This window comes from Panthera uncia, chromosome B4 (assembly GCF_023721935.1).
Source record: "Panthera uncia isolate 11264 chromosome B4, Puncia_PCG_1.0, whole genome shotgun sequence".
Lineage (NCBI taxonomy): Eukaryota > Metazoa > Chordata > Mammalia > Carnivora > Felidae > Panthera > Panthera uncia.
The window spans coordinates 110,424,016-110,448,802 of record NC_064809.1 but is presented as its reverse complement, the minus strand read 5'-3'; the positions used below and the strand labels follow the sequence as shown (position 1 = coordinate 110,448,802).

General features: G+C 38.4%; 1 long non-coding RNA gene across 1 annotated transcript in view; it reads left to right on the top strand.

Moving 5' to 3' along the window:
• Nucleotides 1-24,269, top strand: part of LOC125919407 (uncharacterized) — a 78,651-nt gene extending 54,382 nt beyond the window's left edge. The window contains exons 5-6 of the long non-coding RNA XR_007456765.1: nucleotides 22,416-22,998; nucleotides 24,054-24,269. This is a non-coding gene — a long non-coding RNA (uncharacterized LOC125919407). The remainder of the gene's footprint in view (nucleotides 1-22,415; nucleotides 22,999-24,053) is intronic.
• Nucleotides 24,270-24,787: the final 518 nt, after the last annotated feature.

Here is a 24,787-nt window from a genome sequence, read left to right as displayed (position 1 = left end):
GAAATAAATGTTATGGATGAAATCCGAATCAGAGAGGCAATATGCAGAATGAATGTAAAATTTTGGGAGCTTATGAACTTTGAATCTTGCACTTGTGAACTTGGATACATGATAGAGTGATGCCAATGAATGACCTAGGCTTTCTAAGTATCAGATTCCTTACCTGAAATGTATACGTATGAGGTGATTTTTAAATCTTTCTTTCTCTCTTCATATATACATGTATTCTACCATACTACCTATAAAAGTTTATTCTTTAGCAGGCTATATACCATGATTATAATAGATAAATCCTAGTTACAATGTAGGAGGAACACTATCACAAATTGGGCAGCAGAATTTGCACTTTGAACAGAAATTCACTAACATAAGAGGTTTCTCTAAGAACTCCTGGAGTAAAACCAACTTTTGAGTGGAAAACAAAATTCCACCTTGATTTAGCAGTAGTGAAAGGAGTCAAAGGTTTGAGACATTTTGCAGTCTGGAAACCCAATTTTCAATTTTTAAGAGTAGAATGTTTGGTAATACTATTTAGTCCACAATTGAAATGAGGGAAATAGATGTCATTTTCCACTGAATCTTAACAGAGGTTTATGGGAGGATGTCTTTTGAATACAATAACAGAGACATCTCTCCGATTCATTTCCTGATCTGACTACATCAAGTTTTAACAAGGGTCTTTATGGAATATTACAACACCTGATTATTGTGGAGGAGCTGGGTTTATTCTGTCATCCCCAAGGCCCCTCAAATAAGTACACCTGTCAGAGACTGAATCCAATATTTGGTATCAGGTGATTATCCCTGACCTTGAAGAACTCATGATTTAAGGTGGGTGCCATGTATATATAGTCAGATGGTGAAAATACAATCTGATACATACTAAAGTAGAACTCCAAACAGTACAATGGAAGGTGCCTGGATGGCTCAGTCGGTTAAGCGTCCAACTCCTGGTTTCAGCTCAGCTAATGATCTCACGGTTTATGGGTTCAAGCCCCACATTGGGCTCTGCACTGACAGTGCACACTCCCTCTTTTTCTGCCCCTCCCTCGCCCCCATGCTCTCTCTCTCAAAATAAATAAATAAACTTAAAAAACATTTTTTTAAAGAAGACAAAAATGAAAAACAGCGATACGCCCAAAGGATTTAGGAAGGCTTCAGAGCTTTTGCCACTTGAGTAGAGTCTAAAGGGATGCATGGGAATCCACCACCCAGAACAGGGTCAGAAGGATCTTCCTGCAAAGGAAATGGTATCTCCAAATGCAAGAAGCTATGGCAAAGTCTGTGGCTTTGGTGGTGGGCAGTGCTGGCAGAATAGTGGTGTCAAGGTCAGAATGATGTGCAGAAATTAATGGAGAGCTATATGTAACATATTAAGACCTTCAGCTCTTTTCTTGTAGGTATTGAAGAAAAAACATCAAAGTTCTTTTTGGAGGAAATTGAGAAGCTTGGATTTTTTGGTTTTCAAAAAATAACTTTGGCAAAAGTGTGATGGAGGTTGAGAAAGACTAGAGGTACAATGGTCAAAGGGAAGGCCACTATATTAATCAGAAGAGATGTGAAAATAACCAAAGAAAGATGGTGGTCGTTGGGAAGGAGGAAGAGAGCAGGGTTTAAACAGGACTCTTCAACACTGAATGCTGAAGAGGGAGTGGTGTAAGGAAAATTTTTAGATGGAATTTTACTAGCTTAAACTATCTGGGTAGCATCTGGAGAGCCATAAAAAGAGTTTGTGCCTAACCATTAGGGCATTTGGGCCACCGTAACACGGAAAGCCTGGAATTCTGAATAAGAATAATGCTCTCCAGGAGAGCAAAATGAGTGATCTTAGAGTCTGTGTTCTACATGAATTCCCAGAGGAAAGAAACTGATATAGTAAGAAGAGGATTTGGGTTGTCAAGGTGAGCCCAGGGTAAAAAATCTTGTGGTGACAGAGGACACTGAAGAGGAATGTGGATTTGGAACTTCAAACAGGCTGCTTTTAACTTCGAGGTTGAGCCACTTTTTCACAGAGCATCTAATGCTTTCCAGGACCCTAAGCAATATTCAACATTTATCTTGGGTTAAATCTAGAGTCTTTGTGATTCAATAAACGGATCGTCTCTTAGAGAATCAAGCCAGCAAATAGTACTATGGAAACTGGAATGCATCAAGAGAAAAGTGTGCCTTTGGGTGCTGGCAAAGCATAAAGAACCTAGATGAAATCTTTAAGTAAACAGAAGGAGAGCAATGAACTACAGCACAGTGATAGATAAAAGCATTGTGAGTGGAAGGGATTTACCAGAATTCTCTTTTAAACTTGGCCACAGAGCCATCTTAACACGCTGTAAATACTTGTTGCATGTAAATAACCATTATAATAAAAGAAAAGCTGGCACAGCTAGACCAGTCTCAAGGGAAGTTAATGAAAGTGGACAAGAAACAACTGGCATTGGGAACTTGGAATGAGTGAAGCCGAAAGTATGAGGTTTTACAAAAAAGAAGGAAACGTGCCATATATTTGATTTGTGAAGGAAACTTTTCTCTTTATAAATACCCTTAGATTATTAAACTATATATACGTGTCTGTATATATCCATACATGCTCATCGCAGCAAACTAAATAATAAAAGAAGAAGAAAAACAAATTAAAAATATCTTCACCTGGCCCCTAGCCTCATCCACTCCCATACTTCTGAGAGTAGTAGATTAAGAATGTCTTTCCCAAGCCGTTATACCGATAAAGAGTTTTTATGACAATGGTTTTACAGAATCAAGATATGACCACATTTTTCTTCAACTTTTTTTTTTTTTTTTGCAATCGATTATGGACAGCTCTTCAGATGTAGTAAACACAGATTTATTCCCTCAATGAATGGGTATTCAAATTGTTCCCAATGTTGTCATTGTAAGTGATGATGCAAATAAACAGAAATATTGTGCATATAGTTTAATATATGGCACTATCATTTTGGTAGAGCCAGACAAAGGGTTTATGCAATTTTAAATATAATAGATACTCTCAGACTATTTTCAAGAAGAGTTCAGTTAACACTCTCCCACTAATCACGTGGCAAAGAAAGTTTCTATTTCCTCACATTAGACCTTTCTCTTATAGGTACTTCATAAAATTTTGCAAAAACAATTAGTAAACTATTTTATTGTTTTAACTTGCATTTTCCTGAGTTTTCTTTTGAAGTGTAGTTGGCACCTTTGAAATGGGTTCAACATTTGCATTGTCTCTCCTATGAATTGCCTGTCCATCTCTCTTATTAATTACTATTGGCTTTTGCTTTTGCGTAGTTTCTCATCAATTTGCAGAATGTCTTTAGTTATTCTAGCACCTAGGTCATCTCCCTATGTGTTCAGGTTTTGTTTTATAGTTTATTTCATATAGGCAACTTACTTGTGTTACTAATTTTGTTTCTAGGTATTTATAGTTTTGTGACAATTAGGATGTTTTCTTTTCTTTTTTCTTTTTTCTTTAACCTCTATTTAGCCTTGTAAAAGTTTAATGGCCCTTTATACTGGGCTTGCAACATCCCAACCGCTACTTCTGTGATGCTCATGTGGTTGGTAAAGTAGGATGTTTTCTTTTTAATTAAGAGGTAGAGTATAGCCCAAAAAAGTGCAAGAAAATATCAATTTACACTTCGATGAATTAACTCCCAGAATACATCTAAGCAACCACTTGTAAATCAGCAAATGTCACCAGCACTCAAAATACCCCTGCCATGCCACCTCTGCATTGATACCCCACCCCCTCCCAAAAGGTCACTCCTTTCTCAACTTTGAACACTATATTTATGCTTTTTGTGTGTTTTTCTTTTCTTTTTTATTGAACAATACAGAAAAGTAATAATGCGATGTCTATGCTTTTGTGTCTGTTTAGGGGCAAAATTATGTAATTCAGATTTATATTACCTATATCTGGTTACTCCATTTTCACTGTTTTATTTATCCATTCAATTGTTAATGGGCAGAAAGATTGCTTTTAGTTTGGGATTATTACATATGTAGTTATTGTAATTTTGATTTGCATTTATCTAATAATTAGTGATTGAGCATTTTTTATGCACTTTCTGGCTGTTAATATATGTTCTTTGAAGAAATGACTATGCAAGTCTTTTGCCCACTTTTGAATCAGAGTTTTTGTTGTTGTGGTTGAGTTTTAAGAGTTCTTTCTATATTCTAGATACTAATCTCTTGTCAGATATATGATTTGAAAGTGCTTTCTCCCATTTTGTAGGTTGCCTTTTTATTCCATGGATAGCATTGTTTGATGTGCAAAGTTTGTAACTTTCATAAAGTTTAGCTTGCCTATTTTTGTTTTTATTGCCTTGCCTTTGATGTCATATCAAGAAAAATTACCAAATCCAGTGTCATGAGGATTTTGCACTAGGTTATCTTCTAAGAGTTTCCTTGTTTTGTTTCTTGCATTTAGGTATTTGATCCATGTGGAGTTGACTTTTATATATGGTATTAGGTAATGGTCCAACTTCATCATTTTGCATGTGGATATCCAGTTTCCCCAGCACTGGTTGTTAAAAAGACTGCACTCCCCTCACTTAATGATCTTGGACTTCTTTTTGAAAATAATTTAAACATGTATTCAAGGGTTCATATCTGGGCTGAATATTCCATTCTATTCTATTCTATTCTACTCTATTCTATTCTATTCTATTCTATTCTATTCGTCTGTATATCTGTCTTTATATCAGTACCACACTCTTTTCATTACTGTGTATTTGTAATAAGTTTTGAAATCCAAAAGTATGAATCCTCCAACTTTATTCTTTTTGAAGATTATTTTAATTATTTGTGGTCCCTTCAGATTTTGTATAAATTTTATATAGATTTTTTATATTTCTGCCAAAACGAGTCATTGGACTTTTTCCTGAGATTGCATTGAACCTGTAGATCACTTTGGTAAGTATTAACATCTTAACAATTTTACATCTTCCAATTTATGAACTTTGGTTGTCTTTCCATTTATTTTTGTCTTTAATTCTTTGAGTAATGTTTCGTAGTGTTCATTATATAAGGTTTTATCTCCTTGATTAAGTTAGTTACTAAGTATTTTTCAATGCTATTATTATTGGAACAAATTCCATTTGGTCATGGTGTATAATCATTTAAATATGCCGTTGAATGTGGTTTGTTACTGTTTTGTTGAGGATTTTTACCATGCTTCTGGTAGCTTCAGTATTCTCAGGGAAAATGTCTGGCACCCTGGCTTCCCAATTTCTTTAAAAATTAGTTTCTAAAGACTTTCTCTTTCACTCACTGATGTCTTCAATTACACATATCCACCTAGCCATCAACCTCATCCTCCTCTATTCTTCCCTGTCTGTGAATGTGCAGTGAAGTTGAGTTTAGGTGTCAGTGAAGAATTAAATGGGATCTAATTATGCAATTAGATTTGAGTCTGCAATTCAGGAAAGTTGTAGGGAAAGGAGGTATAAGTTTAAGAGGCATGAGCTTGGATAAGATAACATGGGGACAGTCTACAGAGTGAGAATAAAAGAGGCCTGAAGATTGAACCATGACTAGCTTCACTATTTAAAGGCCAGACACAAAAATGAGCCAAACTAGAAAAAGAGACAAGGACAAAGGGGTCACGAAGGTGAAAGGAGATTCTACTGTCATTAAAGTCAACAGAATAGAGAGCTCTGGAAAAGAGGCAATTTAACGATGCTTGAGGAGTCCAGACTGGGAAATGTCCAATAGTTTGAATGTTATTGAGGTTATTTGAGTCTGTATCAAAACCACATCAGTGGCATTGAGCAATAGAAACCACATTGAAGAGGGTAAATAAGATAAGAAGATACACACACACACACACACACATAGAGCTGGTATATATATATATATATATATATATATATATATATCCACTACTTTCTGGAAGCTGGAGGAGGAAGTGCTTGTCAATTTAATTAGTTTTTTAATGAGGAAAGTTAGACCACAATTTCTGATGAGTTTACCTCTTCAATGTCTAAATGACTAAACAGAATAGTCTGCATTTCCTCTTCTAATCCACCTCTCCCACCACCTGTAACATTGTTCTCTTCCATCACCATCACTGCCTTCTTGTTCTGAGGGAGCATATTTTTGGCAGGGAATGTAGCATTAGCTTACTTACAGATGTCTCCTTATCTGTTCCTCCCCTTTATTAACTGATTATTCATACAAAACCAGTGTGATCTTTTATAAACCCAAATCATATTGTCTCCATGCTTTAAGTACTTTGAAGGTTTTCTATTGCTCTTGGCATAAGGACTAAAATTTCTTATCTAATTTAACACACCCTCTCTGATGTGTTGCTGCTTTCTTCTCTGACCTCATCTCATGACATTTCCCTACTTTGAAGTTTAAGTGACACTTGGTTTATTTTAGTTCCCTGAACATGTCAAACTTGTCCACCAGGCTCCAAGTTTCATGAGGGACAAAATAGGTCTGTCTTGCTGAGTAACTGTTCTCAGGGTCCAGCAGAGTGTCTTATATTTGGTGGTGTTCAACAAAGATTTTTTGAATGAATCAATGACATTTCTTGTGTTGAAATGAAAAATAAGGGAGAAAAGGAGACCTGAGGAGAAGGAAAAGAGGGGGAAACTAAAGAAGAGGAACACAAACATGGAAAAAAATACGCAAAAACAAGCCAGCAATAATTACCTTTTCTTTTTCCGGTTAAAATCTAAACTCTTTAATATACAATGGCTTACACATCCCTTAATGATTTAGTTCTCAACTAAGCTTGAAATTCTCTTCTGGCCATTTGTCTACACTGACGCCAATACCCACTTGCTCATATAGCCTCAAAAACTGCTTGCATTAGTTCCATATGGAACGATCTGCCTTATTTGCTATATTTTCTCTAGGGCTATATTTTCTAGGGCTTTGAATTGTGATTCCTTCTGCTTGGATCATTTTTTCCTATCCAAAGTCCAAATCATCCTTTCTTTTTTCCTTTTTAAATGTTTATTTATTTTCAAGAGAAAGAGAAAGAGACAGAGAGCAAGTAGGGGAGGGGCAGAAAGAGAGAAGGAGACACAGAATCTGAAGCTGGCTCCAGGCTCTGAGCTGTCAGCACAGAGCCTGACACAGGGCTGGAACTCATGAACTGCAAGTGTCAGATAATGACTTGAGCTGAAGTCAGATGCATAACCAACTGAGCCACCCAGGTGCTCCCCAGATCATGTTTTTTAATGTTTATCTATTTATTTTGAAAGTGAGAGAGTTCAAGCAGGAGAGGGACAGAGGGAGAGGAGGAGAGAAACCCAAGAAACTTGGGACTTGATACCACAAACTGTGAGATCATGACCTGAACTGAAACCAAGAGGAAGATGCTTAACCTGCCAAGCCACCCAGGTGCCCCCAAATCATTTTTATAAGCATTTCCTACTAAATCATGTATCTCAGCTTAGATCTTTCTTCCTTCTGAAAGTGATTCTTTACAGTATTCCAGTGAAGATCATCTTTATAGCAATAAGTAAATAAAAAACGAACACTGCTCTGGAGGCCCAGTGTCAATTCTTTAAATAATGAATACTATTATTGTTGTGGTGACTTTTTTTGTTTTTATATAATATTCAGCGAGATTGAAGGAACTATGTCTTGTTTCTTCCTAGAATTTATTACTGATCTGTGATTTTACAGTTGAATTTTACTAGCAACTGTGGGACAAAAAATGATGACATACATTACATTAACCAAATCCCTACTAGTGTTAAGCCATACCCAACTCATAATTAAGAGTATACAAGCAGTATTTCTGCTTAATTGAATTAAGAAATTCAATGTTAAAGCATTCACTTATTTGTTTAATGGCAGTTAACAGTTGTTACACCAGGGATTTATTGTTTGTTGGGAGTTTGCAATGATCAGTAGTAAGACCCATAGTGATGCACACATCCTAGTATTCAGAAAGAGAGAAAGACACTAGTGTGTTCCTTTGAGATCACACAGATGCAGGAGGGAGTAATTTACACATAGAGCGATGGCTTGATTATAGAGTATCTTCATCCCAAAGTCTATGCTTTTCTGCACTTGAGGGAAAGACTTCAAAACAAAATCCTGTTTTATTGACCTTGACAAGAGATATACTTAGGAACAATGGATGTGCTTGGTTTTCTTCTGAGACAGTCAATTTAATTTTCTTTAATAAGACAAAGTCCTGAAAGAAACAAACCAAAAACTATTAGAATTGTAGTTATTTTTTAAACAGGATAAATCGGCAAAAAATGCTGAAGTCGTTATTTTACCTATCTGATATCAGTAAAGTAGCACTTCACTTAAAATCTGGAATCAAAAAGGGTTAGTATCCAAAAACTATAAAGAACTTGCCAAACTCAACATCCAAGGAACAAATAATCCAGGGAAGAAATGGACAGAAGACATGAATAGACACTTTTCCAAAGAAGACATCCAGACACATGAAATGGCAAACAGACACATGAAAAGATGATCAACATTACTCTTAATCAGGGAAATACGAATCAAAACCATGATGAGATAACCACCTCACACTGGTCAGAGTGGCTAAAATTAACAACTCACAAAATAACAGATGTGGATGAGGATGTGAAGAAAGGGGAACCCTCTTGCACTGTTGGTGGGAATGCAAACTGGTGCAGCCACTCTGGAAAACAGTGTGGAGGTTCCTCAAAAAATTAAAAATAGAACTACTTTATGATCCAGAAATTGAATTACTAGGAATTTATCCAAAGGATACAAAAGTGCTGATTTGAAGAGTCACATGGACCCTAATATTTATAGCAGTGCTCTCAACAATAGCCAAATTATGGAAAGAGCCCAAATGTCCATTAACTGATGAATGGAAAAAGAAGATGCAGTATATATATCTATAGTGGAATACTACTCAGTGATGAAAAAGAATGAAATCTTGCCATTTGCGATAACATAGATGAACTGGAGGGTATTATGTTAAGCAAAATAAGTTAGTCAGAGAAAGACAGATAATACATGATTTCACTCACATGTGGAATTTGAGAAACTTAACAGATGATCATAGGACAAGGGAAGGAAAAATAAGATAAAACCAGAGAGTTAGGCAAACCATAAGAGACTCGTAAATACAGGGAACAAATTGATGGCTGATGGGGGTGGGGGAAGTGGGTGATGGGCAATAAGGAAGGCACTTCTCAGGATGAGCACTGGGTGTTATATGTAAATGATGGATAAATAAAGCAAATCTGGAATCGATATTTATATGAAGGACAGAAACATATCCAGTTCAATCTGAGTGAACAATACCTTAGATAGTCCCTTACAAGTCCAAGTTGGGATGACTTCTATAATTATCATAACTTTAGATCAGTTTCAAAATACTGAATTGATCTGATCATAAATACATATTACACCTTAGTTTTCAAAATAGAGGAAATCAATAATGTATTTATCAAATATATACTGCCTGTCTACTATGTGGCACGCATATGTTACATACACATAGTATATATGTTGTATATTTCAGTAGCTGAGGAAATAGCCATGAACAAAACAGACAAACATCTCTGCCTTTCTGTAGTTCCAGTCTAATATGGGTGGAAGAGTTAATAAATTATTAACCAAGTAAAAGACAAAGATATCATATAATATTTCAGAGTTTTGAATGGTATGAAAAAAAAAAAGTAACTAAATAGGAATGGAGGGGTCAAGAAGTAAGAAGAGTAGGAAAGAATTGTCTGAGAAAGAATGTGAAGGCAGCTTCTGATAAGATGGACAAGACCTGTAGGTGGTGAGAACATTGCTCTCAGACCTCTGAAGGAAGAGAATTTCCAAGAACAGAGAAGAGCAAGTCAAAGACCCAGAGATGAGACTGTGCCTAATGTGTTTGCTGAATGGTAAGGAAACTAGTGTGGCTAGAGGAGGTTAGGCATATGCTAGGAGATGTGGTCAGAGAGGTAGAGTGGAGCTAGATATTTGTAAGGCCTGTAAGTGACTAGCATTTACTCTACTGAAACTGTATGTCGTTTGCGGGTTTTGAAGGAAAAAGACATGATCTGTATTCATTAAAGTTAGTGACAATGGATGTTTTTGTATTTTCCACTAGCATATTTAGCCATGTGGATCCAGGTAGAAAAGCATATTTAACCAAGGTTCTAAGTATTGGTAGTCAGGTGAGATGAAGGGAGAGAAGGCAAAGGAATCAGAAATATATGCCGAGTAATAATTCTAATGTGGATAATGGGATCTAAACTACATGAGGAGAGAAGTATGGACACAGCAGGAGCAGTGCAACGCTCACAGGGCTGATAATTGTGGGGTTGCTAGAGGCGGGATATTAAGGAAGTGGAGGTCACAAGTGGGCTAGCTGAAATTAAGACAGAGTGACATTTATTGGCATGACAAACTCTCACGTATGACCATGAGAGTAGTTGATGGAGATAGGATGCAGAACAAAGCCAACAGGGGAGAGGGTTTCAGGGAACAGAGACCAAAAAAGTGGAAGCTTTGTTTATGTGGCTGTTGAAATCCTCATGCGAGATCACACAAGCAATTCTGGGAAGAATGACTGAGCCAGGAAACTCTTTAAGAAATAAATGAAGTGACCCAGGGCTTGGTAGATGAGAACAACAAAAATGGTGCATCCCAATAAAACAACCTTCCAAGGAGGATGTTTTCATGGAGAGGGAGAGAGAGTCTTACCTGGAGCAAGTAGCTATGAAAAAGCAGAGGGGACACCTGGTTGGAGAGCTTGGGAGACATCTGGTTGGAGGAGTTAGTCTGGGGCTAGGAAGGATGTGGGAGAAGCAACAGTCACCACTTGAGATGGCTGCCAAGTAAGCAGTGACCTCCGGGGTGAGACAATTCAACTCAGTAACAAACTGAAGGCAGATGGTGGAAGTTAAAGGCAGTGGGGGTGGGGTAGATTTGATTGATGACTGACAGCGAATCAGTGACAAAACACGCCATGATTTGTCAGCTTCAAAAAGGATGTTTTGTGGCTTGGCCCCCAAGGTTTTATTTTTAAAACCATACACACTAAGCATTTATTGTATTTGCTCAAAAATACGAGAGAGGTAGGGACACAAATGATGCCAAGTTTTTATAACTATGCTGAATATAAAATACTGGAGAGCCCTGGCTTTGTTCCCATTCTAGAAATCATTGTTGCGAATTTCCTTTTGAGTTGAATTTCGTTTTTCAGAAGAGGGGCCATGAGCAGGCATAAACACTACAATTTATCAAACTGCCTGAAGGGAAAGATGTGAAAAGTACTGATGAAAAACAACCCCTTGGACAGGACAAGATATGATAAGAGGACTTTGAAAAGTTTTTTGTTTTGTTTTGTTTTGTTTTTTGGGTTTTTTTTACCCAATTTCCCTAAGTTCCAGGAAGTTTTCTTAGGAGAGATGGTGGTGCCTGAAAACCACATCATTCCTGGGATAGTAGAGACTTCTGGTCAGCATATGTGACTGTAGGAAGAAATAAATAATTTATATTTTAGAAAAAACCCTTATTATCTAAAGATGGCTCTTTAATAAAGTCATAAAGCAAGTAGGAAATGGACAGATGTCTTGTTTTCCCAAACTCTTTCAGGGCTCAGTGAATAAAAAATGGTGGTAACAACATGATTTTAGGAAGGCTTGTGTTTTAGTTCCCTGCTCTGTTCAGAATAGATTAGTGTGTGTATGTAGGGGGCACATACCTTATTTGATCTTATACGTTATGTGCCAATATCTTTGCACAATACTCTCTTGTTAAAGGCAGAGAATGTTTCAATGTTCATCTTTTAGCCTCCATATTCTGGAAGCAAGGTGGATATTCAACCACTGAATCAACTTGCGAAACGTGAACAGTTCTTATTTTCCAGATTTTACCTTTTTCCATATATGAGTGGGTACCAGTAGCAAGAAACTTTCAGAGGGTAAAAAGAAAAGAAAATAAGTAAGGAAACTGAAGTAAAAAGTATTCAAAGGGAGTTAAGTAAAAATAAACAGAAATCAATATAGCATTTGTACCTTACTCTCTCTTCTTTTTCTGCTTGCCGTTGCTTCATAGTAACGATGTAAAAAAAACTTCAACTCTGGGGGTCAGGCAGTTAACATTTCTGAGTATATGATGAAGACCCGGATGAGTCATCCCTGAAAGAACTTTCAACCTTTCAGTGTAATACACATAAAACCTGGTTTTCTTGTGTTCTAGTGCCCACATCACTTTCACACAAACAGCCTGTCAACCAAGTAGTTAAAAGCATGTGGCATTTTTACTGAGGAACCTCTTAAAATTACCCAATTGGGGTAAATGGAGAATACATTCTTAACACTTGGGTAAACTTCTAATAGGTGTCCTATCTCTTATTTGAAAGCGTCTTGCACAGAGAAGTAACTCTCCCAAATGTTTCTTCTTTGTGAACTACCCCAAATTCTACCTTGACCTTTGCTTATGTTAATCTTCTATTCTCCCTGCATTGCCTTTATTCTGACCCCTGTACTGAGGCAACCTTGATTTACATAAAAATGTCAAGAAGTCTCTTGGCAAGACTGAGTATTCGTTAGCAGAGAAGAAACTGGGCTGTGAAACTCAAGCTTTAATATCTTACTCTGGGCCAAATAAATTGTAGTGGGGGCTGAGTGGAAGTGGTTGAGAATGAGAAAAAATTTTTTCTTGATCTTCAAGATTTTCCTCTAAAAAAACTAGTAAGATGTATTTACATTAAGCCTCTAAAGTCAAAGGATTTTGCTGGATCTTTGTTTTAATTTAAAGTGGAGTAGAAATGAAAACTCTCCATCGTTCTCATTCTATATATGGATTCATTCCTCATCCAGATATTCTTTCGCCCCTGCTCCCTATGATCCTTGGGTCTTAGGGATGGCATCCCCATGGAAGAGGGGAGGGCACTGAAGGAGAAGTTTCTAACACAGAGCTGTGTAGAAACTAGAGGGGGGAAAAGAGAGCTACTATTTTCCAGAAGGTCCTTAAAGTGAAACAGACCACAAATTCTCTAATTAGCAAAAGCAGACTTGAGGCATGCAGCCTTCTGTTTACTTCAGGACTAGGAAGGAGACCAGCTGGCTTTCCCTCAAAGATAACAAATGCTATTGCTGCTTTGAAGAACCTTGCCAGATTAAGTGTATTTGCAAAAAAAAAAAAAAAAGAGAGAGAGAGAGAGAGAGAGGGAAAGAGAGAGAGAAGAAGAAGAAGAAGAAGAAGAAGAAGAAGAAGGAGGAGGAGAAGAAAATAAAGTTCATACTGGTGTTTTTAATTTTTTTTTTTAATATTTATTTATCTTTGAGAGAGAGGCACAGAGAGCAACTGGGGGAAAGGCAGAGAGAGAGAAGGAGACACAGAATCCGAAGCAGGCTCCAGGCTCCCAGCTGTCAGCACAGAGCCCAACGCAGGGCTTGAACCACAAACTATGAGATCATGACCTGAGCCGAAGTCGGGTGCCCAACGAACTGAGCCCATATTGGTGTTTCAAAAACCCTTGAAGACAATGAGTTTGTTATAAGAGGATGCTTTGGACATCAAATTACTGTACTGTGTACCTTTCCTTTCTTAATTTCAAAATGAAAATAATAGCATTTGGCCTATCCAACTTTCCAAATTTTTGTATCTCCCTAAGGTGATTTTTTGTGAAAGCATTAGAAGAAATAAGCTCTAGGTTTCCATTTACTTTATACAGATGTAGAGTACTGTCTGATACCTCCTGATTTCTATCATTATTGTTATTAGGTCAGCTTCTTAAAATAAAATTAATAGGAGAAGGGTTTGACTACTGGGCCCCTGTGGAGCATGTGGAGAACTTTAGAAAGTCTTCGAATATTAAACAATCATTTAGAAATCACTTGGGTGCAGCATCAGCTTTGAGGCTTGTAGGCTGTGGTGTAGATTTATGTGTATTGTAGCGTTTTCTTTGGGATTTGCCTGTGTGACAAAAGAGGCAAACTTCTATAAAAATGAAAAACTAATGAGATTTACATAATACCACAAGAAAAAAAAGAATAATGAAAACAATTGGTTTCCTAGCAGATCACCTTAATAACTTAAATAAAAGCAAAATGCAAGCTGAGAGATCACCAAAATAATAGACTATTTCTAGACTGAAAATCCACCTTTTCTGTTGAATTATAACACAAAGAAAACTATTTTAATGTAAATACAACACTTATGGGATGTCAAAAATTTTGTTGCTAAGAAGGAGACTCACTTGGTAAGCCAACAAGTGTTGTTGTTGGTAGACGTCACCAATAACTATTCTGCACGAGGCCTTCTTGTCAGTTGGACGAGATCTCAGTAATGCTCCTACTTTTCCTAGAGTAGAAGGTACTACTGTGAGTTAGATTGGGAAAATTCTTTACCATACTTTGGAAATGCCTAGCATCCTTGTTCTCAGGGACACAAATATCAGGTCGCTCTCCTAGTTATTATGACAAACAAAATTGCCAAAAACATCCCTACCGATTTCCAGTAGCCTGTGGCTGGTGGCTGGTGGTAAATCTCACCCCACCTTTCCCTGGAACTACTTCATTTTACACATCAGGAGTCAGAGTCCCAAGGAGGTAAATTGATTCTCCAAAAGCCACAGAGTGGCAGACCTTGGGGAGTAACCTTTCCATCTTGCTGCTTTTCCACTACCTCATGCTGCCTCCTCTCCAAGTCTCCCTAAAGTGCAATATGAATAACTCTGGAAAACTACACAACAAACTTACAACAGAGATTCCTTCTACAGCGGGGATGAGGAGACGGCAATATAGGGATTTCCACTGTTGCTCCATATTCTTGTGAATATTTATTTTTTTGGGTTTTTTTTATTTTAATTTTTTATTTGAGAGTGAGGGGAGAGGAGTAGAGGGAGAGAGAGAGAATCTTAAGCAGGCTCCTTGTTCAGCACTGAGCCTGATGTGGGGCTTGATCTCATGACTGTGGGATCATTACCTGAGCAGAAACCAAGTTGGACATTGGACGCTCAACCTACTGAGCCACCCAGGTGCCCTCTTGTGAATTTTTTGAAGAATTCACAATAAGTACACATTAGATTTATGATTCTAAAAGTAAAAATAAATTCTATTTGGTGTCTTGGGGGGGGGTTATTTCTAAGATATTTTAGAGGAAGACATTTTGTAACACTCTGTGAAGTGTTTCCTCCCATTTGTATACTTTGAAAGAAATGACACAAAATACTGTTCTGATGGTGTTATTTTTCTACACAATCTTTTACACTCTCTCTGTTCCTTGTAGCTATTAAGAGTTCTGAATAGGATTCTCCTTATACTGATTTTCCTTTGTATTTGATTCTTACTGTTTCTGTTTCCCTCCTCCTTCTATCTTCATATGTAATGTTTATGAAGTATTTCCACATTTCATGTATTAGTACCCATGTACTGAAAACTAGTAAAAATCATGGCAGAATAAAATAGGTTGGACCACTGAAAATAAAAATGGCAAAATAATTTTTAATAACTTATTTGTTACATGTGGCCTTTCAATAAGTGCAAAAGGCAGAATAGATTAAGTCACTTCTAATACTAACAAGTAAAATACCTATTTTGAAAATCAGTAGCATCATTTGCTGACAAAATACTACTAGTCTGTTGTACCTCAAATAAACACCTCCCTCTTAGGTGATGTACCGATTATATTCCTTGGGGCATTATTTTTTTTTTTTTTTCCACACATTTCCTTCACCAAAGCCTTTAATCCTGTGTGAATTCAGGTGGGGATTAAATTGAAATGAAGAGAAACTCAATGTACTACCAAGACCTATCTTCTCCACATGAGCCAACTTACCTCTTCTTCTTTCCCCTGTGTCCACATTTGCTGGGATTGAGCATCTCCTTTGAATTCACCGTTGCCATAGAAACATGTGTTCCCAGTTGACCTTTTGTTTTTCAAGGGGAAAGATAAACATGCCACCCACTTTGGGGGCCCTATTAGAGCCTATTCCCAGAGAACTGTACCTTCCCAGCTGCAGCATCTGACATGCTTAGGAAAGCAGTCATCTCCCAGCCTTGTTGGCAGCCGCAGGCAGAGAATGGACGCCAGCTGTACTGGGGCTGGGGCTTCGTGAACCCTTTCCTATTAGGCCACATCCTGTCTGTCTTTTAGGAGTGAAGGAATGTTTCAGGTCAAATAAAGAACAGGCTTATGCAATATAACCCCCAGGATTAATCTTTTGAAAATAACAGCAGGCAGGCCACCTGAGGTGAAGAGTAAGTAACAAAATATGTCCAAGGGGACAGAATGGAAATATGCTCCATGTTATAGATTAGAATGCGTAAGGGGAAGAAAATTAGCTTATGCTAATGTTTGTAAGTCCTGCACACTCTCAATGGAGTTTAGACTTGGAAGATACTTTGGGCATTGAGGCTTAAAGTCTGGATGCAATTCACAGCAGTATTGCATCTAGCATTTATCCTAAGCCATTGTGTAGATTTTTAAAGAAGTGTCACCTCTGGGGAGATGCTCCTGGGTGCCTTTGTGTAAAACAGTAGCTGAACAAGTGTATGAGGGAGCCCTGCTCGTATATCTGTATACTTGCCCTCTTGACTTAGATGTTCCAGAAACATCTCAAGCTTAACAGGGAGCTCTTGATTCCTTCCACAACCCATTTTTCCTCTGTACCTTTCTCCATTTCAGTAAATGGAAGGCAAAAACACACAGCCGTTTAAACCAACATTGTCATTCTAGAGCCTTCTAGAGCCTTCTGGAGCCTTCTCCATCTCCTTGTGGACCCTCATCCCATTTGTCACATATAAACTGCCAGAAAGGCCATTAATCTCACCTCTAAAGCCCTTCTGGAATACGCTTTCTTGTCAGTCTCCACTGCCATTCCCAGTAAGCCACCATCATCTCCCAGTGGGCCTGCAAAGTAGCCTCCAGTTAGTCCCCCCAGCTCATGTCAGTGCTGCTAGCATACACCATTCTCCACACAGAAAACCCAAGTGTTCTTTTACAAAGCCAACAGGCTAGGTCATTTTCCCCACTCAAACCCTTGTGTGTCTTTCGAATGTTCTTGGAGTTGACTTCAACCTGTCTATCATGTAGCCTAACTGAACTGCCATCTGCCCAGCTCTCTACCCTCTGACATCACTATCTACCTTCCTCGCTGCTTGCCATACCCCTCTTTCCAATGTACCAAACTGTTTCCTGCCCAGAGTTTTACATACACTCTGCCCGAATGATTCTTTCCTTAGAACTTTTACATGACCTGCAACTTAACTCTAGTCAGCACCGTGATCTAATGTGGAAAGGCTTTCCTTGGTAACCTTCATAATGCACACGAAATGAAGTAAATTACATTAAAGCGCAAAGAAAGAAAACTTGCTCCTAGTTACTGCCATGTCACCCAACTTCTGTCCTCTGTGACAGGTATTGAAGTCTAAGGTTGTCTTGTTTTCCTGTCTAATCACCTTCCTAGAAGGTAGGGACCTTGACTGTGCCTAAAACAATGCTTGGCAACATGGTAGGTGCTTTATATAAATATACATACATGTGCATACCTATTTTTTTAGTAGAAATTCTCCTAATATAATGAGAAAACTAAATTCTTCTGTTCCTATATACCATTGATGATGCCCAGGTACATTTTCTTTTTTATTCTTACGTTTTTGTCTCCTTTTAGAATTGAAGAGAAACACAGCTGAGACAATGCAAAAGGGGAAAAAAATGGGTTGATACATACATAGCTAGTGTTTTGTAGTTCCTGGGAGGCAATCTAGGTAGGACCTTGCATTACTACCCCCCAAGGGGTCCTTCCCAAGAGAATACTTTGATTTGTGGCTTTAAAGGAGATTGAGAAACATCTTGCCCTGCCTGGTTTGGCATAGACGACCAAATAAACATGCTTGAACTCACTGCATGCTGTAGGGCATATGTGTACAGATTAGTATACCACATTCTTAAAACTTTTTTTTCTTCCAGAACACACACACACATCATCATCATCATCATCTAAACAGAACACACCCTTTGCTGAGTCCAATTAGCTCTTGGGTGGTCTGGTACTAGAATCTTGACATTGATAGCTCAGTGTATTCTTCATAGTCTCTTGACCACATCCCACTGCACAAAAAAAAAAATCGAAGATTCACTTGTTATATTATTACATTGTTAGCATTGAAAAGTATAATTTCAGTTATAGTTATCACAGATTTATTATAAAAGCAATAGACACATATTTATGCCTATGCTTTTACCTCTTCTATAATCAGTGACAACAAAATTTTTACAGTTGCATCTTGGTTTTTAACAAGAGACTAAGTAACACAATAGATTTTTCCCTTTACCTTCAGAGCAGTCCTTACCCCAATATTCAATATTATTATTGTTATTATTATTATTAATTTATATCTAAAAAGTCTTTATTCCCCAAATTATAACATATATTTTATTTCTTTCCTTCCTACTTTTAATGAGTCTCCATAAAATCCTTACATGTGTAGCTTATTTGCTCCTCTTCTTCCTCTTTATATCACAGTACAGATTAGGTGACTCCGAGAGGCTTTGATACAGCCCATTTAAAAATCAAACGTGTGTAAGTGTGATTCCCTCATCATGACTCCTGTAAAGCAATTTCTTGCTCTTGCTATGGAATTTCACTTTTGTATAATACAGTGGTTTAGAAACCTTCATTCTTTATATTCTTAGAAGTCCAAGGTCAAGTGTCAAAATATATGACGTGGTCAAGAGGGAGCCCAGAGAAAAAGGCGGTGGGATCTTCCATGTCTCCATCCACCAAGAGAATCTTCTTTATCTATTTTAAATATTGGATTTATGATCGATTAGTTTGAAGAAATTACTTCACTCTAAAAAAAGCTGAAAGTCATCATTTGACCCATGATTTGTGCAACTCTGGACCACACGAGACAAGAGCCGGGCTGAGGTGGGCTTAGCACATCAGCTACTACCCAAGGCACTTGAGTCTACATGAGCCAAGGGTCTATTGAACTATTTGCACTTCTGCAGACCTGGAATGTGGCCTTTGGAACTCATACCTGTGGGAGAAGCTGGAGCCCTCTCATATGTGTGCCTGTGAACTCTCCTGTTTCTAAAAACAACTAGACCATCATCTTCAAAGTGGACCATGTTCCTCAGTACTTGATTATAGTTGAAACAGCAGCCTACATTATTTTTTTTCCATTATCTACTTTCTCTTATTTGCTTTTGATTATATTGTTCCTTAAACCTAGCATCCCTTAGAGTACCTGGGGGGCTCAGTTGGGTAAGCATCTGACTTTTGATTTCAGCTCGGGTTATGATCTCATGGTCATGTTGGGCTCTGTGTCAGACATGAAAACTACTTAAGATTCCCCCCCCCCTCTCTATCTCTGTCTGTCTCTCTCTCTCTCTCTTTCTCTCTCCCCCTCAGCCCCTCCTCTGCTCGCTTTCTCTCTCAAAATACAAAAACAAAAACAAAAAACCAAGCATGCCTTAATAACAATCCCTACTTCCTTCACTCCAGACATTGCCCTACCAAAAATCCTACTCATTCTTCCAGAATTAATTAAAAATATATCTCTTTATGAATCCTCCTGTGTTTTCATCACCAGAAATCATTGTTACTTTTGTATGCACAGCTTACAAGCTGTACTTTAACTTCATGTTTCCATCATTTTACCTCAGTTTATGTTTCTTTCAGGCTACTTGCCCTTGACAGCAAGCATGGGCCTTCTGTTTTGTTATTCACCTCTACCTTTACCCGTTTAGAGACCACACCATCGGGAATAATCTCTAAAGTGATGTCAGGGAATTGGTCCCTTAAATACCTCCATGCAACTACCACTAGCTACGAGCATAGCTGTTGTACCATGGAAACTGTGGGGGCTAGAACTTGGAAAAGCTGTCAGAATCCCAACTATTGCTTCTCTGAAAGTTGATGCAGCTTAAATTGCTGCCCTATTCTTGCCAAGATGGATTTCCTATCAGTCCTGCTTCTATGCAGTAAGTGCCTTTGAGTCAAAGAGTTAAAAACTGGTGAGGTTGCATCTAGGAAAATGAGGTTTCACTTTTATACGAGGGAGGGAGTCTCTACCCCCCACCAAGATTCACCAGATAAGGAAGTGACCTAAAGGAGGAAGAGGCTTGGTGTAGAAACTAAATGTTAGCATAGACATCATTTTTTTAAATGTTTATTTATTATTTTTGAGAAAGAGAGAGAGAGCACACTCAAGTGAGCAGTGGAGGGGCAGAGAGAAGGGGAGCCAGAGGATCAGAAGCGGGCTCTGTGCTGACAGCAGAGAGCCCAATGAAGGACCCAGACTCACAAACTGAGATCATGACCTGAGCTGAAACCAAGAGTGACTGAGCCACCCAGGAGCACCAGTATGGGTGTCATTTTTAATTCCACATTTCACAATTTAACTTAATTCAAATATCCAAATCCTGGTTTTTTTCAACTCTAAGAGAAAGTCATTAATTCCTATTTGTCTTTGTGTATATTATTTGGTTACTTTCAGTACTATTAAAATTCTGCCAAGATTCAGTTGTGGATGACGTTTATCTGGGTTTTGAGAGATGCATAGGACTTTTCTAAAGTTGAAAAGATAAAGAAAAGGCCAGTTTAGTCAGAGGGAATAGCATGCACAAAAGCTAAAGACCTGAAAGCACCATTAGGTGTTTGGAGAATTTTAAACAGTTTGCTTAATAAGCTAGATGTGGCCGGACAAGAACATAAGCAGCAAAGCACGCAGGCTCTTGTATGTCTGCCAAAGGTGTTGAGCAATAACTTAGCTTTAATCCTGCAGGTGATGGGATGTTGTTAGAGAACTCTGAACAAGAAAATAACATGATCAGACTTATATTTCACTTGGATTAGAGAGATCCCTCTTGGCAGCATGTGGAGGAAGAGATGGGGGAGGGTGGAATTGGACGTAAGAAGCACAGTTGAACAGGAAGCTACTGCAGTAGGATATACAAGAGATGGTAAAAGCTTAGTGACTAATTGTAAGAAGGTAATAACAGGTGAGTGTTGATTTGATTCCGTTTCTTGTTTTGGAAAATGTGTGTCCCTAATCAAGATAGGAAATAAGAGACAGAAGCTCAGCAATGAGTGGAGAAAACAGAACTTCCTGAGAGATATTTTAGTGCAAGTATCTAGTAGGCAATAAGTTCAATGGGTCAGGTACCTGCAGAAAAGTCTAAAGTAGAGATATAAAGGTATCAGCACATAGGTTATGGGAATTCAGTTTTCCTAGGGGAGAGGTGTAGACTGAGAAGAGATCTGAAGTCAGAAACGTAGAAATTTAAATAGCAAGCAGAAGAATTCCAGAAAATGGGTGCTATGTAAGAAGAGATCTAAAAGAAAATGTCAGAGAAACCAAGGGCATAGAGTTCCTACAAAGAAGGAAGAATTAAAAAAATAAAATGTCAGCACCTGAGTGGCTCAGTCCATTGAGCTTCTGACTCTCAGAGTTGTGAGATCGAGACCCGCATGAGACTCTGTGCTAAGTAAGGGTGGAGTTTTCTTGGAGTTCTCTCTCCCCCTCTCCTCTGTCCCTCCTGCACTTGTACTCTCTCTCTCTCTCTCTCTCTCTCTCTCAAAATAAATTAATAATATTAAAAGAAAACAAAATAGGGGCATCTGGGTGGCTCAGTCGGTTAGGCGGCCGACTTCGGCTCACGTCATGATCTCGCGGTCCGTGAGTTCGAGCCCCGCGTCGGGCTCTGTGCTGACCGCTCAGAGCCTGGAGCCTGTTTCGGATTCTGTGTCTCCCTCTCTCTGACCCTCCCCCGTTCATGCTCTGTCTCTCTCTGTCTAAAAATAAATAAACGTTAAAAAAAATTAAAAAAAAGAAAGAAAACAAAATAATAAAATGTCAAAGGCTAAGTCCTTTGGATTTGGTATTCAGATCATTTATTACGTGCCAATGCTGCTTCAGTAGCATAGCATGAGTGGAAGAAACAAGTGTAGATTTTTTCCCCCCAAAATGCTAGCTAGAAAACAATACACTGTATTGGAGAAATTTCTCAAAGACATAGACATTAAGCATATACCTAAGCTGAGAGGAAGGAGTCTGTAGAAAATAAAAGTTTGAAGGGAAAACAGATAAACCAGGTCTAGAGAGAAGATGAGGAGTAGAGGTGTGGGGTTTAGCCTCAACAGAGATGTGGGAAACCTCTTCTTTGGAGACATTCAGAGAAGGGAAAAACAATTCTGTGGATGGAGGGGTTATTGTAAGTAGAATGGTAGAATGCTGAGTCATTTGGCCCTCGATGATCTCACTTCTCTGTAGTAAGATAAATAATCAATTTAGAGTGGGCCACTCATGGTTTGGATGGGCTTTGTGGAAGTGGCACAGATTTGGAATATCTAATGGAGGGATATCGTTATTTCCGATGCCATTTTCCAGCTCTGTGCATTACAGAAATATAATTAAATAACTCAGTAAACCTTTGTGTACCATTTTCTTTCTTAATTTTATTCTTTCTTTTTTTTCCTCCTCCTCTTTTCGACTGCCCCCATTTCTTAGGATTCCCTCTTGTTCCTCTTCAGAATTCCTACTTGCAGCTGACAATTGACACACCAAGCCCCTTTGAAGGGCCAAAGGGGAACATTCAGATTTGAAAACAGCCAGATTACAGTTTTACACTTCCTGGTTTTGAAACCCCTGAGAAGCACAAAATTGAACAAAAATCAAAATGGCTGCACTGATGCTTCAGCGAAGCTCCATTTTAAAGTAACCATTTTCCTCTTTTCCGCAAACATCCTCCCCCCCTTTTTTTTCCCAGGAACTAGGTACCACCCTGAAAACAACCAAGGGGGCTGGCAGCACTTAGCAATTCCTGTTGAAACCGACTAGATCCCGTATTTCCCTATAAAACGCAGCAGTCCCTTCCTCTGGATAGCCTGCGGTTTTTTGAAGGCAATAGTGAGCTGCAGTCTCCTTTGCCTGGCAAAGCAATAAAACTATTGTTCCTCTTTATCCCAAACTTTATCTTTGTGTTATATTTTGGCTCTGAAGCATGGAGTTCAGTTTTTGACAACATTTTGTTCTTGCAGCGTTTTTCATCTACTACTGTATCTGCATGGCTTGTGCCAACATTGATCATCTAGTAAGTTTCCTTTTTAATTTTTTTTTATTTATTTAAGTGATCCCTACATCCAATGTAGGACTTGAACTCATGACCCCAAGATCAAGAGTCACATGCTTCTCTGACTGAGCCAGCCAGCCACCCCTCCTTTTAAAAAAAGTAATAATGTTTATTTTTGAGAAAGAGAGAGGGGAGGGGGTCATGAGCGGGGTAGGGGCAGGAAGAGAGACACAGAATTTGAAGCAGGCTCCAGGCTCCGGAGCTGTCAGCAAAGAGCCGGACACGGGGATCGAACCCAGGAACTGTGAGATCATGACCTGAGCCGAAGGTCGATGCCACCCAGGCGACCCACACCCCACCTTTTTATTTCTTTTATCTGGAATTTTGAAATGCTGCTTTAAGGACTTTAGTAGTGCAATCTACACTTCAACTTCTTTCCCCATGCCTAGCTGCCATGAGGGATTTTTTACTGGCTTAAATCAAAGACTTGAAGGTATTAGTCATGTAGCTATCTGAGAGCCATCTTTTCAAGCTGGCTTTTTTCATGGTAGAAAAATGGCATACAGAAGTTCCAAACCTCATCTCTGAAAATCATAGCACCTGGAGAAAGACCTTCTTTCCCAAACAGCCAAAATTGTCTGGACAATCTGATTGGACCCGTCTGAACAGATCACTTCCATCTAGAAACAGCACTAGCCTCTTTGGCATAGGCCTACGTTATTTAAAGTCTCACTGAGGTGAAGGGGATAAGATTACACAAATTGGTTTATATCAGTTAGGATCCACATGGATCTGAGGATGGGGTTAATTCCACCTTAATCAAATGGATCTTACAAAGGAAAGGGCATGGGATGGATTGGATGCTAGGGAGTCAATAAATGCTTACTACCATAGCTTCCTCCCTCTGTCTCCAGAAAAGAATCCCCTACGCAAGGCCTGTTTCATGGGCATGTGACCTAAGTAGTTATATACAATTACTAGTATATTGCACAGAGTACATAACACATGGTGTATTATGTATAGGGTGTGCAGAAATAATTATAATTAATTACCACATTTTTGGTCTTCCTTTACAGATCTAAATAGCATGAGAAAGGAGATACCACATCCGTCCTGTATCCCTAGGACTTAACACAATGAATGGTTATGAAACAGAAGTATCTTCCCAAGGGTACGAAGGGTTAGTGCCCGCCTTGCCAGGATAGAAAATTTTCTTCTTTTCTTTCCTCATCTCCCCTCAGAGATGGAGCTCAACTTCCAACTAACATTAAAGAAGTTGTGTTTGTGATCTAGCATCTGGGCTTGTGTAATTGACGTGCTTTCTTAATGATAGGCGGAAATGATAATAGTAATAATTGTTCCACCACACTGGCACGCACTGAAACCTGGACCCCTTTGGTTTTGTTTGTTTATTGTTGTCTATTTAATTGTCTTTTAATGCTCTAGTTGTTAAAGAATGAAATAACAATGTTTTAAAAACTCATTTTGCATTTTAAATATTTACATTTACCAAACGAAAACTTTGTAGTGCATAAACATTATAAAATGGGTTATATAACCTCATTTGAACTTAGCAAAATTTTAAATTCAAGGCTTTCAAACATGAGAATGAGGCAAAAACGTTCCTCCTAATCCTGCACAGTAGGCTCGGACTACAGCACGATTTCAGGTAATAGGATTGTAGGGTTTTTATACACAATTGTGTAGGCAGTGAGCTGTACACAATGGGTGCCTCCAGTCACATTGAGTCCCTGTGATTGGTGCCTCCTGTAGGTGTGCAGTGACATATGTGACAGCTATAAGTCAATAT